Here is a 13,632-nt window from a genome sequence, read left to right as displayed (position 1 = left end):
TGTGTTTGCCAGGCAAAAATAATGATATTAATGTATGACACAATACGAACAAAGTAACAGAATCCCACAAAATCTTGGCCTCACAATACACCTTTCTTTGCCTTCTCCTTGTCACAGTAGTCTATCTGTAAGATGTAGGGATGTTTTTTTCTTATTCTATCTCAAAGTTTACTTATACTGCTTCCAGAATCCACACCCACATGTGAAAACATTTACACAAAAGTTGCTCAATTATACCACAAGATCATTTGCTCATCTATGTTTTTAGCAGAATTATTTATACTACATAAACTTGGAAACAAACTTAATGCCCATCAACTTTTGAATGGATTTTTAAAAATATATGGTACACTTACCTAATAGAGTACTTCCCAGCAATAAGAAAAAAGGACGTTGAATATTCATAGGCAAATGCACATAACTAAAAAAGCAACCGTGAGTGAGGTATCCAAGAAACAAAAACTATAGCATGTACTCACTCATAAGTAGATAGAATAAATAAAGCAAAAGATACCTAGCCTACAATCAACAAACCTGTACATGCTACAACCCTCTTGCAGAAACAGATTGAAGAAGATGCAGAAATCCAACAATAACTATTTTTCTAATATCTCGGAGTAAATACAAAGTGATAATGGAGAAATATTATGAAGAATGGAATGAAGACCTTGATGAGGGAACCCACCAAATCATCTGACCCATGCCAGTGAGATGAAGCTCTTGTTCAAAAAGGAGGGAACCCACATAAGACTGAACTCCACTTACTGAATTCAGGTAACAATGGTGATTGTCAAACCATATATGGTCACTGGCAGTGGGGCCAAATTCTAACTATAATGCACAAACTGACCTTTGGAGCTCATTCTATATGGAGAGATAGCTTGGTCAACCCTCAACAAGGGTAACTTGTTGTAACCCTCAACAAGGGTAACAAGTGGCTAGAGTGGTTCCTTTGTCCTTCGTCAAATAGATAAAAAGCCAGTCTTAGGTTATTAACTAGGGGAGGCCTTACTAGTTCATAGTAGCAAATGACAGGTAGGGGGTAATAGTGCATAGCAGCAGGAGAAGAGAAGGAATGTAATTGGAATATAAAAATAAATTCATAAAAAGAAATAAAAAGAATTAACAATCACAGGTCACTAATATCTATTAATATGAGTGGACATAATACACTTATAAAACGACACAGGCTAAGAGATTGTATATGAAAAGAGGATCTCTCCTAATTCTACAAACATGAAATATAGCTCAACATTAAAGATGCTTAATACCTCATAATAAAAGTTTGTGAAATACTTTTCCAATGGAAAAAAATCAATGAAATGGACATGAGAAAATTAATGGTACTATGATGGTTCCCCATTTGTCAGAATGGGGTGGATGAGCTCCCAGTTGGTCAGGTCAGCTGTTTCTCTGAGTTTCTCCAGCCTGGTATTGAACCATTTGATCATCATTCATCCCTTTCTGACACTAATTTTCTGGAGTTCGGGTCATTCTTTCGCTTTGTGTGTATTCTTCTTCTTCCATCAGCTACTGGATGAAGGCTCTATGATGATATCACATTATAGGCGAAGTGCATTTAAGTTAGCCTCTCCACTATGTCTGAGACTGATAGTTGGGATTTTCCTTGTGGATTACTGGACATTTGCCTAGTGCCATATTTCGCTTTAAACCTACAATTTATGCCTATAAAATGTATCTCTTTTTTAGCTCTCATCTATTCTTCCTTCTAATCTCTCTGTCAGATCCCTCATGTTCTCCTATCCCCTCATATTCTCCGCTCCTCTTTCACTTACCTATCACCTCCTTCCCCATTTACCCAAATATTCTGGAGATCTTGTGCCTTTCCACTCCTCTGAGGAAGCATATATGTATCTTTTAGACACCTACATGTTCCTACCCTCTCTGGAGTTCTGTATTGTCAACTAGTTATCGTTTGCTCTATGTCTAATATTCACACATTTTTGTCTTTCTGTATATGGGTTACATCATTCATGATGGTTTCTTCTAGTTCTATCCATTGGTTTCATTGTTATTTCCAGTGATTATTACTTCAATTTATTTATCCATTCTTTATTTGAGGGACATCTTGGTTGTTTCCAAGTTTTAGCTATTACAAATAGTGCTGTTATGATGTGCAAGTTGTATGAACATACATGCTTTGGGTACATGCCAAAGAGAGAAATAGCTAAATGGTGATATACACTGATATCCAATTTTCAGAAAAACTTCCATACTGGCTGTCAAAATGGTTGTACGACTTTTCACTCCCAGCAGCAACAGAGAAGCATTCCCCTTTCTCAACTTCCTCTCCAGCATAAATTTTCCATGGTGTTTTCACTGAACCCATCCTGGCATTTGTAAGATGATATCTCTGAGTTGTTATGATATACATTTCCCTGATGGCTATGGATGTTTATCAATTTCTTAAGAGATTTTTATCATTTTAGCCTCCTCTATTGACCAATCTAAAGTCCCAATTTATCAATAACTTCGATGTAAATCCAGCCACACTGATCCTCATATTCGTGTAATTGGAATGTAGAATTGAAGGAATTTGTACGGCAGTCGACTTTCTGAACATAATAGTAACACAGACGCTCAGATAAAATTTCAGTATTTGGGCCTCCTGAAACTGATATGATAATTTAAGGCAAAAGACATAGTCAACAAGACAAAAAAACAGCTCACAGAATGGGAAAAACTCTTCACCAAACCCACATCTAGCTGATCTCTAAAATATAAACAGAAGTGAAAAATGTAGTAACCAAGACACCAAATAGGTCAATTTAAAATTGGGGTGCAGTACTAAATACTCAATACACAGTAGGGTTTTATTTCTTATGGAAGAGAAACTCTCTTAATAAAAGATATGGAGTAGGCACTTCATAGACGATATTTAGTGAGATTAATTACCTCATGATGATTGACAGTTCCTGTTGCTTGGAAATGTCTAAACTTTTTGTCATAGGATCATATAGAGAATGAGACATTTCTGTCACATTTGCTAGGAAATACTTATCATTGGTCTGTCACAACATATTGTATTTTCAAATTCTAAAACAACCACACCCACTTATGACATTCAAAATATATCTTCCTGGTGTTAGGCAGAAGGCACAAGTTTCTCTCTTGCTATAACTACTTTTACTTCTGCTGTCCCACAGTAACATAATATGGCTTCAGTCTAGTACATATGTAAGTAAATGCTTCATTATACTATTCCAGATGATTGCTGTCCACATAGGTATATTCCATATCCTGAAGTTTCCTAAATGGAGACAACCATAAGTTTCTTGCACATTTTTGTGAAGGTTTAGGGCTTCTTGGTGTTTCACTCACAGATTTTGGTACATTAGATCTTGTACATTTAGATATTTTTCTATATGAAGCTACTGTTTTAGAATTTGAACTAAGTCTCTATGCAATTTAAATTTAACTGGGATGTATCTTAAATGACGATAAACATTAAAAGTCATAAATGTCTATTTCAAATTATCAAAATATTTATACCACCAGTCCATGCTACAAGCTGTTTCTACAGGTAAAGATTCCTTTATCAAAGGGGATTTTTCTAATTCTTTGTCCTTTATCCAGCTATTCCACTCTTAGGCATATAAGCAAATGATGCATATTGATAACACAAGGGTGTCTGTTCAACTATGTTCATAGCAGCACTATTTGTAATAAATAGAGTCTGCAAAGCAAGCAAACTTGATGCCCTTCTGTCAACGAATGGATAAAGAAAATATTGAAAATATAATCGATATAGAACTTCTCTGCAGTAAAAAATAACACCTCGAAATTTGCAGGCAAATGGATGAAATTAAAAGAAAGCATGCTGAGTGAGGTAACCGAGACACATAAAGAGGAACATGGTATTTAGTCACTCATAAGTGGATATTAGATATAGAGCAAAGGATAACCAGCCTGCAATCTATGACCCCAATGAAGCTAGGAATCAAGCATGACTCTAAGAGAGACAAACATTGATCCCCTGAGAAGGGGAAATCGAGAAGGTCTCCTGAGATTGTTGGGGGCATGAAAGGAGGGAGGAAGGACATAGGAGAAAGGGGAGGGGATAAGGGGAAAGTGGGAATGTAAGTGATCAGTAAGATCAAGTTGGAGTAAGGGCAGAGAAGAACAAGGAAAGTTACACCGTGATAGAAGAAGCCATTATGGGATTAAAAAGAAATTAGGCAATAAAAAAATTCTGAGGAATCTACAAGGATGACTTTAACTAAGAATCACGAGGTAGTATAGAGGGTATTTTACATGCCATTTCCCTGTAATAAGTTAGATGACTATGTTAAAGGTCAGCATAGCCCCTTCAGCCAGTACCTTATAGTAGCAGAAGCAGAGAGTCACAGGTAAGCACTGAGCCAAACTCCTTAATTCCATTTGTGCAAAGAGAGGAGTGATAAGCAAAGGGGTCAAGACAATGTTGGAGAAATACCCAGAATCTGCTGTCCTGAACAATTGAGAGCTAACAGACTCCCGAGTGACATCTGTGTAACCTGAATAACCCAAAGCAGACACTTAAAGATGGAAGTTAATTTGGAGATTTTTTGCGTCTTTTTGGGCCATAGGAAGTGGAACCATTATTTACCTTTATTGCATGAAATGACTTTTTGGAGCTCTTTCAATATACAGGGATACTTTTTCAACCTAGATATAGTAGAGAAGGACTTGGCACTGCCCAATATAATGAGAAAGACTTTGATGATGCTTCACTGGAGGCCTCACCTTCTCTGAAGAATGACTGGGTGTGTGATGGGTATATGATGGGGGGATGGGTAGATGGGTGGGAGAGGGAACCAGGATTGTAATGAAAAATATGTATGTTTTAAATATAATTAAAATATTTAAATATAATAATATTGGTGCTGATATTTAATGGCAGGAATTGCATAACATAAGTGTTTAACTTACTATTTTCTAAATTTAAAACAAATACAGAAACAAGAAGAATATAACAACAGTAGAAACAACAACAAGTTCATGTCCATATTTATGACATCTTGGAGAGGTTAGGCATCAATGTTAATGCCATTCTTTATCCGTTGGTGTCCACAATGTAGCTGTCATTTTATTATTCTGTGTGGATATTCACTCTGAATGCAAAATGATGGTCTTGCAACATAATGAAATTTTGCTAGGAAGCTGTAAATTTGTTATCCAGATAGTAGGTGAACTTATAAGATTCTGTTGCAACAAAATAGTGTTGAAAAATATTATCTTGATGAGAAGTAGAATGTCTCAATTTCCTTTGGTCACACCAGGCTGAGAAGAAGGTCTGAGATCTCCTTGATGATAAGAAAACAGAGGTCAACTTTTATATCGGTTGGGGGTAGAGACCATTTTATGACAGAGTTCTAAATGTTCAATGGAAAAGCATGTGATTTGTGGGCCCAATAGACTGAAGATGTATATTTGAGAAACAATGAATTGAAGAGGCAGACTGGAATCCCCATATGTAGTGGTTCAATATATACCAGTCTCAGAGATGGAGGTCTTAGGATCATGAAGTCAGAGAAGATAGATCATCAGAATTACTAAAGAATTGAGATATTTTTCACACCTTCATAGAATATAGGAAATGCACACAGACTCCATTGGATCTCTTCCTTAAGTTTATTCACCTTTTCAGACATATGTATTAATGTTGGGACCCACACTAGTTTTTCCACCCTAAGGTAATAAAATTCAGAAATGAACTCTACTTGAAAATTCTTGGCCCTGATACATTAAGTTATAGTTTTATGGGTGTCAATTGTGAATGGAATGACTAGTAACTCCAGTTAGTTGGGAACAAGGTGATGACCATGAATCAGATGACAAGTAAATGCCTTTTGTGAAAGAAGCTCATCTGATGACCATTCAGCATTAAAATGCAGCATGATAGTGTCCCTTGATTTAAAAATGACACCCTATTAGATGATATTGATAAGTCTATTTCCCAAGGAATACATAGAATTTATGAAACTGCTTTGTGCATTGAGGATTGTTAACTTTTTATGAAAGCAAGCATATATGCTGTCATTTTTAGTTGGGAAATGCATTCTTAAAGTAACATTTTAGCAAGAAAGTTTGAAGGACAAAGGGCAAAAGAGCAGATTCTTGGAAATTTTTGGTGCCATCATATTTTGATTGACTTATGGCTCCTAAGGAGTTTTGTAATGTCTTCAGAGAAGTGTGTTTATCCAATGTTCCCATATTTACAAGAAGAAGATTGGACATTTCCATGGTGGGATTTCTAAATACGTCAGCCTCATTGGTGAGATATAAATGGGCCTATTGTGAAGAAGGAGAATTTTTTATCCTTTAATGGGTAGTTACCCTATTAGATAAAACTGATAAGTCTATTTCCCAAAGAATACATAGAATTTATGAGACTGCTTTGTGCATTGAGGACTGTTAAATTTTATGAAATGAAGCGTATCTGCAGTCATTTTTAGGAGGGAAATTCCTTCTTAAATTAAGGTTGGGGGAAGATGTTTGGAAGTACAAAGGGTAAAAGGGTATATTCTTGGACCCTTTTGGTGGAATCCTACTTCCAATCATTTTGGAGCACCTAAGGAGATTTTTAATGCCTTAATAGTAGAGTATATATCCAATATTTCAAAATTTAAGAGAAGAGGATGTGACATCTTCACGTCCTGATTTGTAAATACATCAGCATCATTGGTGAGATATGTATAGGCCTATTGTGCCGAAGGAGAATTTCTTATCCTTTAATGAGTAGTTATATACCAGAGGCCTAGATGGTTACAAGAAATCAGAATACTTTTGGACTTAAGTTGAACTTTTAAGTCCATATTGCACAGAGAGGAAAAACTGAATGTCAACTAGGCAATGTAAGTTGAGGTTCTGGATTCATTTGAAAGAAATTTGTCAAGGTACCTTATAAAGAAGAGGAAGACCAATGTACTGCACCATATTCCAGAGAATATTTAGTTATAATAGACTCATCTTCCAATTGTTCAATGCATGTAGGTCAACAGTCTCAAAATTTTTTCTATGAAGACGTTGACATTTAAAGTATTGTTGAAGTTCCGTTGTAAACCATGACTTTCTGTGACAATTTTGGTACAGCATGTGCATTGAGGCTCAAATTATGCTTATAGATAAGCATTTGGTCCCTTAATGTAAGAAGACAAAGTTCTCATTATCATTTCATAAAAAGAGGAAGTCAGGAGGTCCATTATATTCAAAGTACAATGTGCCATCAGGGTGGCCAAATGGAGAAGAACTGAACAGGGTCTTTCGTGAAGGGGCAATTTTCACCATTATCAATGGGGCAGATAGTGAGAACATTTTTAATAGAGGGAATCTAATGCTTAGAATAAGTCAAAATTAATTGACATAATCGCCATTGATGCAGGACATACATTTTGGGCAAAGAGGAAAATTACTACCAATTTAGGCAAATGTTGAATTTCTTCCTAACAAGTCTACAGTAGAGAGGGATCCCAACACTGCTTCTTCATCTAGCATTTCCTCACACATAAGGATATCCATGACTTTTCATGAATTTGAAAGACGACAAGTATCAACTTTAGTGTTTTTTAACAGCTTGTGCTCCTATATGAAACACACTGTATGCTCACAATGATTGGTGTCTGTGAACTCTAACTAGAGTGGATTATAGTGGTGAAAATTTACAATTAGGATGTGGCTTCACCATACCAAATATGGCTGAGACTTACCTCATGAGTCTGTGGAGATTGGAGTAACATATGTTGTAGTACATGTAAAATACTCTTGAAAAATCTTCATAATGGGATTGTGTAAGGCAGAGTCAAAGAAAGCAAAGTAGTAGGCCATCTTGTAGAGTTCCAAAGAGTTTCAAGCGAAATTTTAATGTGAGAAGCAAAAGGGAGTTATTTGCCTCACCATATAGCATAGCCAAATACATTTCCTCTCCTTCTGTACTTCCAAAGCTTCATTCCAATTTGTAAGGTTCTTTTCCTTACAGATTCCATATTAACTTTGACATTTTCTTCCCATTCAGCAAAGAGGAAGTACAAAAATTCCTTTCTCTGTGGACTTTCCAAGTTTCACCTAAACAACATAGCATAGAACAAAGTGTGGATTCTCACTATTTTTATTATTTACTTCTCCAACCAATATGACTACCAGGGTCTTTCAATGTCACACATACCAAGTGTTTCAGTTATTAATAACTGTGTCTTCCAGCACAAATTAGTAGTGAGAGTGGAGATTTAAGGCTGTGTAGTTATATGTTATGCATGGAGATTCACCATGTATATATAATATCAAATGGGAAGGTAAAGCAATGTCATATTAGGCAAAGAAGCATCTTTGGCATTAAGAAAGTTTCTGTGGTGCAAAAGGGCAAATATACTAATTTAATTTTACATTGTATAGATATTTAATTTCTAATGCAAGATTGTAATGCAAGAAAAGGACTGTGATTCTCAGATATACACAGAAGACTGCTTATTTCAAGGAGGAATATATATGTATTTACACTTTTGTTGAGTGTGTTCTGTATGTCCTTTGGCAGAGTGGAACATTCTGAAACTAGCCTGGGTAAGGCAATATTCTGAATCTCCTTATTATGTGGAGGAATCACATGATACACATTATTTCAGTATGTAGAAATCCAATTCACACTTGACAGTGGTGAAAATCCTAGGTTACCTTGGTTACTGGGAGAATATGTGGGCCATGCATTTTTAGCTTTTCATTATGCCCCCCAGCTACAGATATGCATACCGTGAGTCAAAAGTTTGTGAGTTTAGAAGTAATTCAGAATATTTTCCTAAAGGACAGGTAATCTTATAGGTAGTGACGCTTTCACAAGAATTTCTTTGTCTCTATATTTGATATCAAAATTTCAAGTACATTTACTGTGTTCTAGGCAGATGAATCCATGTCTATATTTTATTCCCTGCTATATTTTCATGGATGTAGAGTGGTCCCATCTGTTGCATGTGTTGAAGTTTGATGCTTCCTTTGTTATAGGTGGAAAAATGAAGAAAATAAGTACATACGATTTCTGAGGAGTTGAGTCATCTGTATAAGACACACTCTTCTTTCAAAAAAGTGGAATTTATTCTCCCGTGGCCATATAAGGAAAATCTGATACATTTTCAGTAGTCATATGCAAACCTTGTAAAATTCAGTCCACTATAGTCCTAGAATATTCTCCTCAGATTCCAAAACTTCACTGTTATTTGACATATTCATATGTAGATTGGGATCGGCAGGATATATGTCAACACTCTTAGGATTATTGAAAACTCTGTTTGACTGTTTCCAGATAAATTGCCTAGTTAAATTCGTGTTCACCAACCTAACAAATCTGGGCTGCAATGGTAAGAATGCAGTTTCTGCTGACAGAATTGAAGGAAGTTGATAGATTCCAGGCTGTGTTTATTCTCTTTGTTCTCTGTGATCTGCCACTATACTGAACAATGTTTCTCAGTAAGAGGCAAATCAATGTGCCATTCTCAGAAAAGTGAAATATTCAGTTTGCCCAGTCCAATTAAAAGTTTCTAACTCCTGTCTTTTATAGGGTGAAAAAAAGAAAAATTTGGAAGGGCTTAGTATCTCCAATGGTCTTGTTATAAGTGTGAATGCCATAATTTACCTTTGAAGGAAAGCATGATCCAGGATAACTCTTGTCATATTTGAATTATTCTTTAAAGTATAGAGAACGTATTCCTATGGCAAATCTACTAAATGCATGAGCGAAATCTTTACCTCCTTCTCAGAGTTTGGATGTAAATTCCTGGGGCTAGGTTCTCAAATTTATAAATAACTTGGATGAAGATATCTATCATGAAGAATAGGAAACAGTGTAGAACTAGTGCTTGCATGAATGCAAAGAAGATATATCATTTTGAGTGATAGGATTTACTGTTGGTCACAATTTAGCTTTGTAGAAACACCTTAGTATACACATGGTATGCTCTGGAGCTTACATGTTCATAGGATATTATCTCTCAAAATATAGTAGAGATAATTAATGTCTAAATTCTCCCCATTGAATACAGAGTCCTGCATACCAATCTTAGTCCACTCCTGAAAATCTGATGAATAGCTCATTAGGTTTTCAGAAATATGTTAATTTGTACATATGAGAATTTTCCAAGTATCCCTTGTGTAGTAGGTTAGTTTTAATGATTTTATGTCTAGTTCTTACCTTTGTCTCTGTTTTCATGGTAAGAAAAATTTTCAGGACATTGAGTGTATTATTTCATTTATTCTTTTTCCAAAGATGAGGAGCCATGATTTTACAGTCATGCATTCAGATATATCTCTAACATCCTATGATTTAAGCAGGAATTTCTTAGTCCCAGTTGAGAATAAATATATATTCTAGGAATACTTGTTTGGAGGGGAATATACAAATCTTTGTTCTACTTAATATGAAGTTCTGAGGTCTCTGACATAAAAGTTAAATATCTCACCTTGATTCTCCTTGACTGTCTAGCTCTCAGATTCCCTTGATTAATGTTTAGGTTTCTTTTGCCTCCTGTGAAAAATTCAAACGTATAAATTCCAACATTATTTTGTATTATATCCATTTTTGTCAGTTAGGAAATGTCCAAGATCACCTGAATAAATATATGTATGTCAAATTGCATGTGGTTCTACTAAGGAATGTCCAAAACCCTTGTTTCTCAGTGTGCATAGCTCAGTAAATTGCTGTGGTAAATAGAATTTTGGATTGTTCCCTGGTACTGGCTTAGGTTTATATGAGAACATTTGCTATGATTAATGACCTGAGTTATCTGCTCATGAGGGATAATAAATATATAATAATATAAAAGGAAATATTATCTGTGCACTTCTTAGGCCATTAGTTCTAAATGTATATGTCTCATAGCTTATTGAGTAATGAGCATTCTGTTTGGCCATCAGCTTGTGATTATGGTGCACCCTGTTTTCATATCAAGAACCTCTACAAGGAGCGGTCTCTTTTCTTTCTTGCCCTGTTTCAGCACCTTTGTGGAGCTTAAAGTGCCCATCCTTTCTGTAGATACTTCAGGGCCTGCCTTAGAGTACTGCTTTTCTGCAAGTCCAGTGTCAGGGAATCTGACCCCCTGCATTAATTGCCATCCTCTTGGTCCACATGTGAATCTCAGCACTGCAATCTGGGGAGAGATCATGACAACTGTTCTTGAGTTGGCAAATCCTTCTGGACTTTATTGGTTGTCAAATACTCCAGGCTTTTGCCTGGGGTGTAAAACTCCTCATGTGTGTCTTGGTTACTGAGAGACCATGATGTGTGGTCAAAGGGCCAAAGCCTAGTAGAGGCCCATAGGTCTCTCTCAACTGGTCTATTCAGGTATTTTCTAAAGCAGTTGAGCAGAGAAAACTGTCTTAAGTTATTTACCTCAGGCAAAGGGGGTTGAAGGATGTTTCCCATGGCAACTGGCAACAGGAATAGGGTAAGCGACTGTGCTTTTAGGAAAGAGATTTTTCTTCCCAAGACCTCTGCACATTTCCAGCGGGCCAAAAGAACTGGAGTGAGAGTTGGCTTCTGGAAGTAATCAACGTTCCAGAGATTTTCTCTCGATCATTGTTATCTCTTGGCAAGGGCGGTTCACCAGTGGAGCATGACGTCCAATGGCAACTAGCTGTAGGAAGACATTAAGAGATATTGTATGTGAGAGGCTTTTTTCCCAAGACATGTGCACACTCCCGGTGGTTGAAGTTCAGACCTGGAATGGCATTTGGGTTCAGGAAGTGTTCAAAGTTCTAGAGCTATGCTCGTGATCAGTGTTCTTTGCTGACTTTCTGGAGGTATGCTTGCGATCAGTGTTCTCTGCTGGTGAGGAGAGTTCTCCATTTTTACCTGACATGGCTGTTTAATGAAAGATGCTTCACAGACAACCAAGTTCTAGAAATGAAATCAATTAATTTAGACTCTCTGCATGGGTTATGCACAGTAGCCCTTCTGGCACCCGTTGATATTGGCCATGACAAGTTGCTTAGGTATAGAATGAAAAGTGAGCTGGCAAAGTGGCTGCATGTCTTTTATCCCAATAGTTAAGGGAAAGGAGAAGGTGAATCTCTGAGTGTGACGCCAGACCTATCTGGAAATAGAATTCTAGGTAAGTCAGGAGTGTGAAGAAAATCTCTGCTGCAAAACTAAATGATGATGATCATGATCATGATCATGATGACGATGATGATGATAAAATGGATACCTGGGATATTGCACTTTCCCATGACTCACGTAAAAAGATTTCACCTGATGCACAGAGGGCATCTGTGTGTGCAGTGACTCTTAATGGGTCCATGTCAAGTAAGTGGGGTTAAAGAAAGAAGCCTGTCTAGGTCTATCCAATTATGAAATTAATTAAATTCACAATATTTGTATTGAAATACAGCATGGTATGATAAACCAGGTCAGATATTGGCTTTCCTTGGCCAAAATAGGATCTTATTGTCTGATCACATTTTCATGTTCACCTCAGATTTTTGTTTCTGATGACCAGTGTGTGGCTATGTGTCCTTCTGAAATCAGTTTTGGAAAATAAGAACCTGCAGGACAACAAATTGTTCACTCTTTAGCGAGTGCAGTTTGAGTCATTCTAGAGAATATGTGTAATTTGAGTTTCCCCATTTAAGAAGAGTATTCACAGAAAAAATGTTTGTTTGTAGATAACACTTTAAACCATTTGCAAAACAGGTTACCAAATCTGAAATTCAATGCTACAAATTAACTTTAAGGAATATATATTTATTTAAAAAGACACCATGTTTTTCAAAAAAGGAAACCAATTCCCAAGAAAAATCATACACTGCTCAATGTGTTATTTTGGATTTCCTTTAAATGAGTTTCTTTAAATTCATACTAGCTTTACCTAATGTTTCCTTGATGATAATCTGAACTAATTGAAGTTGTTAACTGGCTAGAAAGATGACTGAATGTTTTAAAGATTGGCTTCTCATGCTTGGAACTTGGGATGGATTTCCTACACCTATATTGTAACTCCAGGTGCAGACAATCCTATGTCTGCCTCTGGCCAACTGTAGTTCCAGGAAATCATATGCAATACAGACATATGCATTCAGCCAAACACAAAATTTATAAAATATTTTAATATATGTTTCTCACTAATTTTAAAATTACACAAATATAATTTTTGGTATTTTTAAATAGCATCCCCATCTGATTATCAATAGGTTTTCCATTAATGAATCTTGGCATGTTCTATTCAGTTTCTATTGCATATATGTGAAATAAACCCTGTTGAATGGACAAACAAAAATGACTTGATAATGGTTTGTACTTAGTCAGGGGGATGAGAAGGTTTTCTGTAGATATGTGGGAGAAATACCCAAAGGCATCTGGAAGGGTCCATAGTGAAGCAATTCATGAGAGGTTTAGGGTGTTGAGAGAGGAAAAAACAAGGATGAGAAACCTCGATGCTAGGATCAAGCCAGGCGACCAAGAGAACCGAATATCCCAAGGGACTCAGCCTATGTAAGAATCACAGGATGGGGGAAGGCAATTGGACCTCAGATGTCAGAGTGGTTATGAGTAGGGGTACAGGGTGGGAAGATATGAGGATCCACGACTCTGTTATAATGGAACAGGTATTAGAAATGCTGAGAAAAACATTGGCCACCTTCACTTTTGGTAAT

Source organism: Cricetulus griseus, unplaced genomic scaffold (assembly GCF_003668045.3).
Source record: "Cricetulus griseus strain 17A/GY unplaced genomic scaffold, alternate assembly CriGri-PICRH-1.0 unplaced_scaffold_4, whole genome shotgun sequence".
In the NCBI taxonomy this organism is placed as follows: Eukaryota; Metazoa; Chordata; class Mammalia; order Rodentia; family Cricetidae; genus Cricetulus; species Cricetulus griseus.
Note: the sequence above shows the minus strand (reverse complement) of the source record.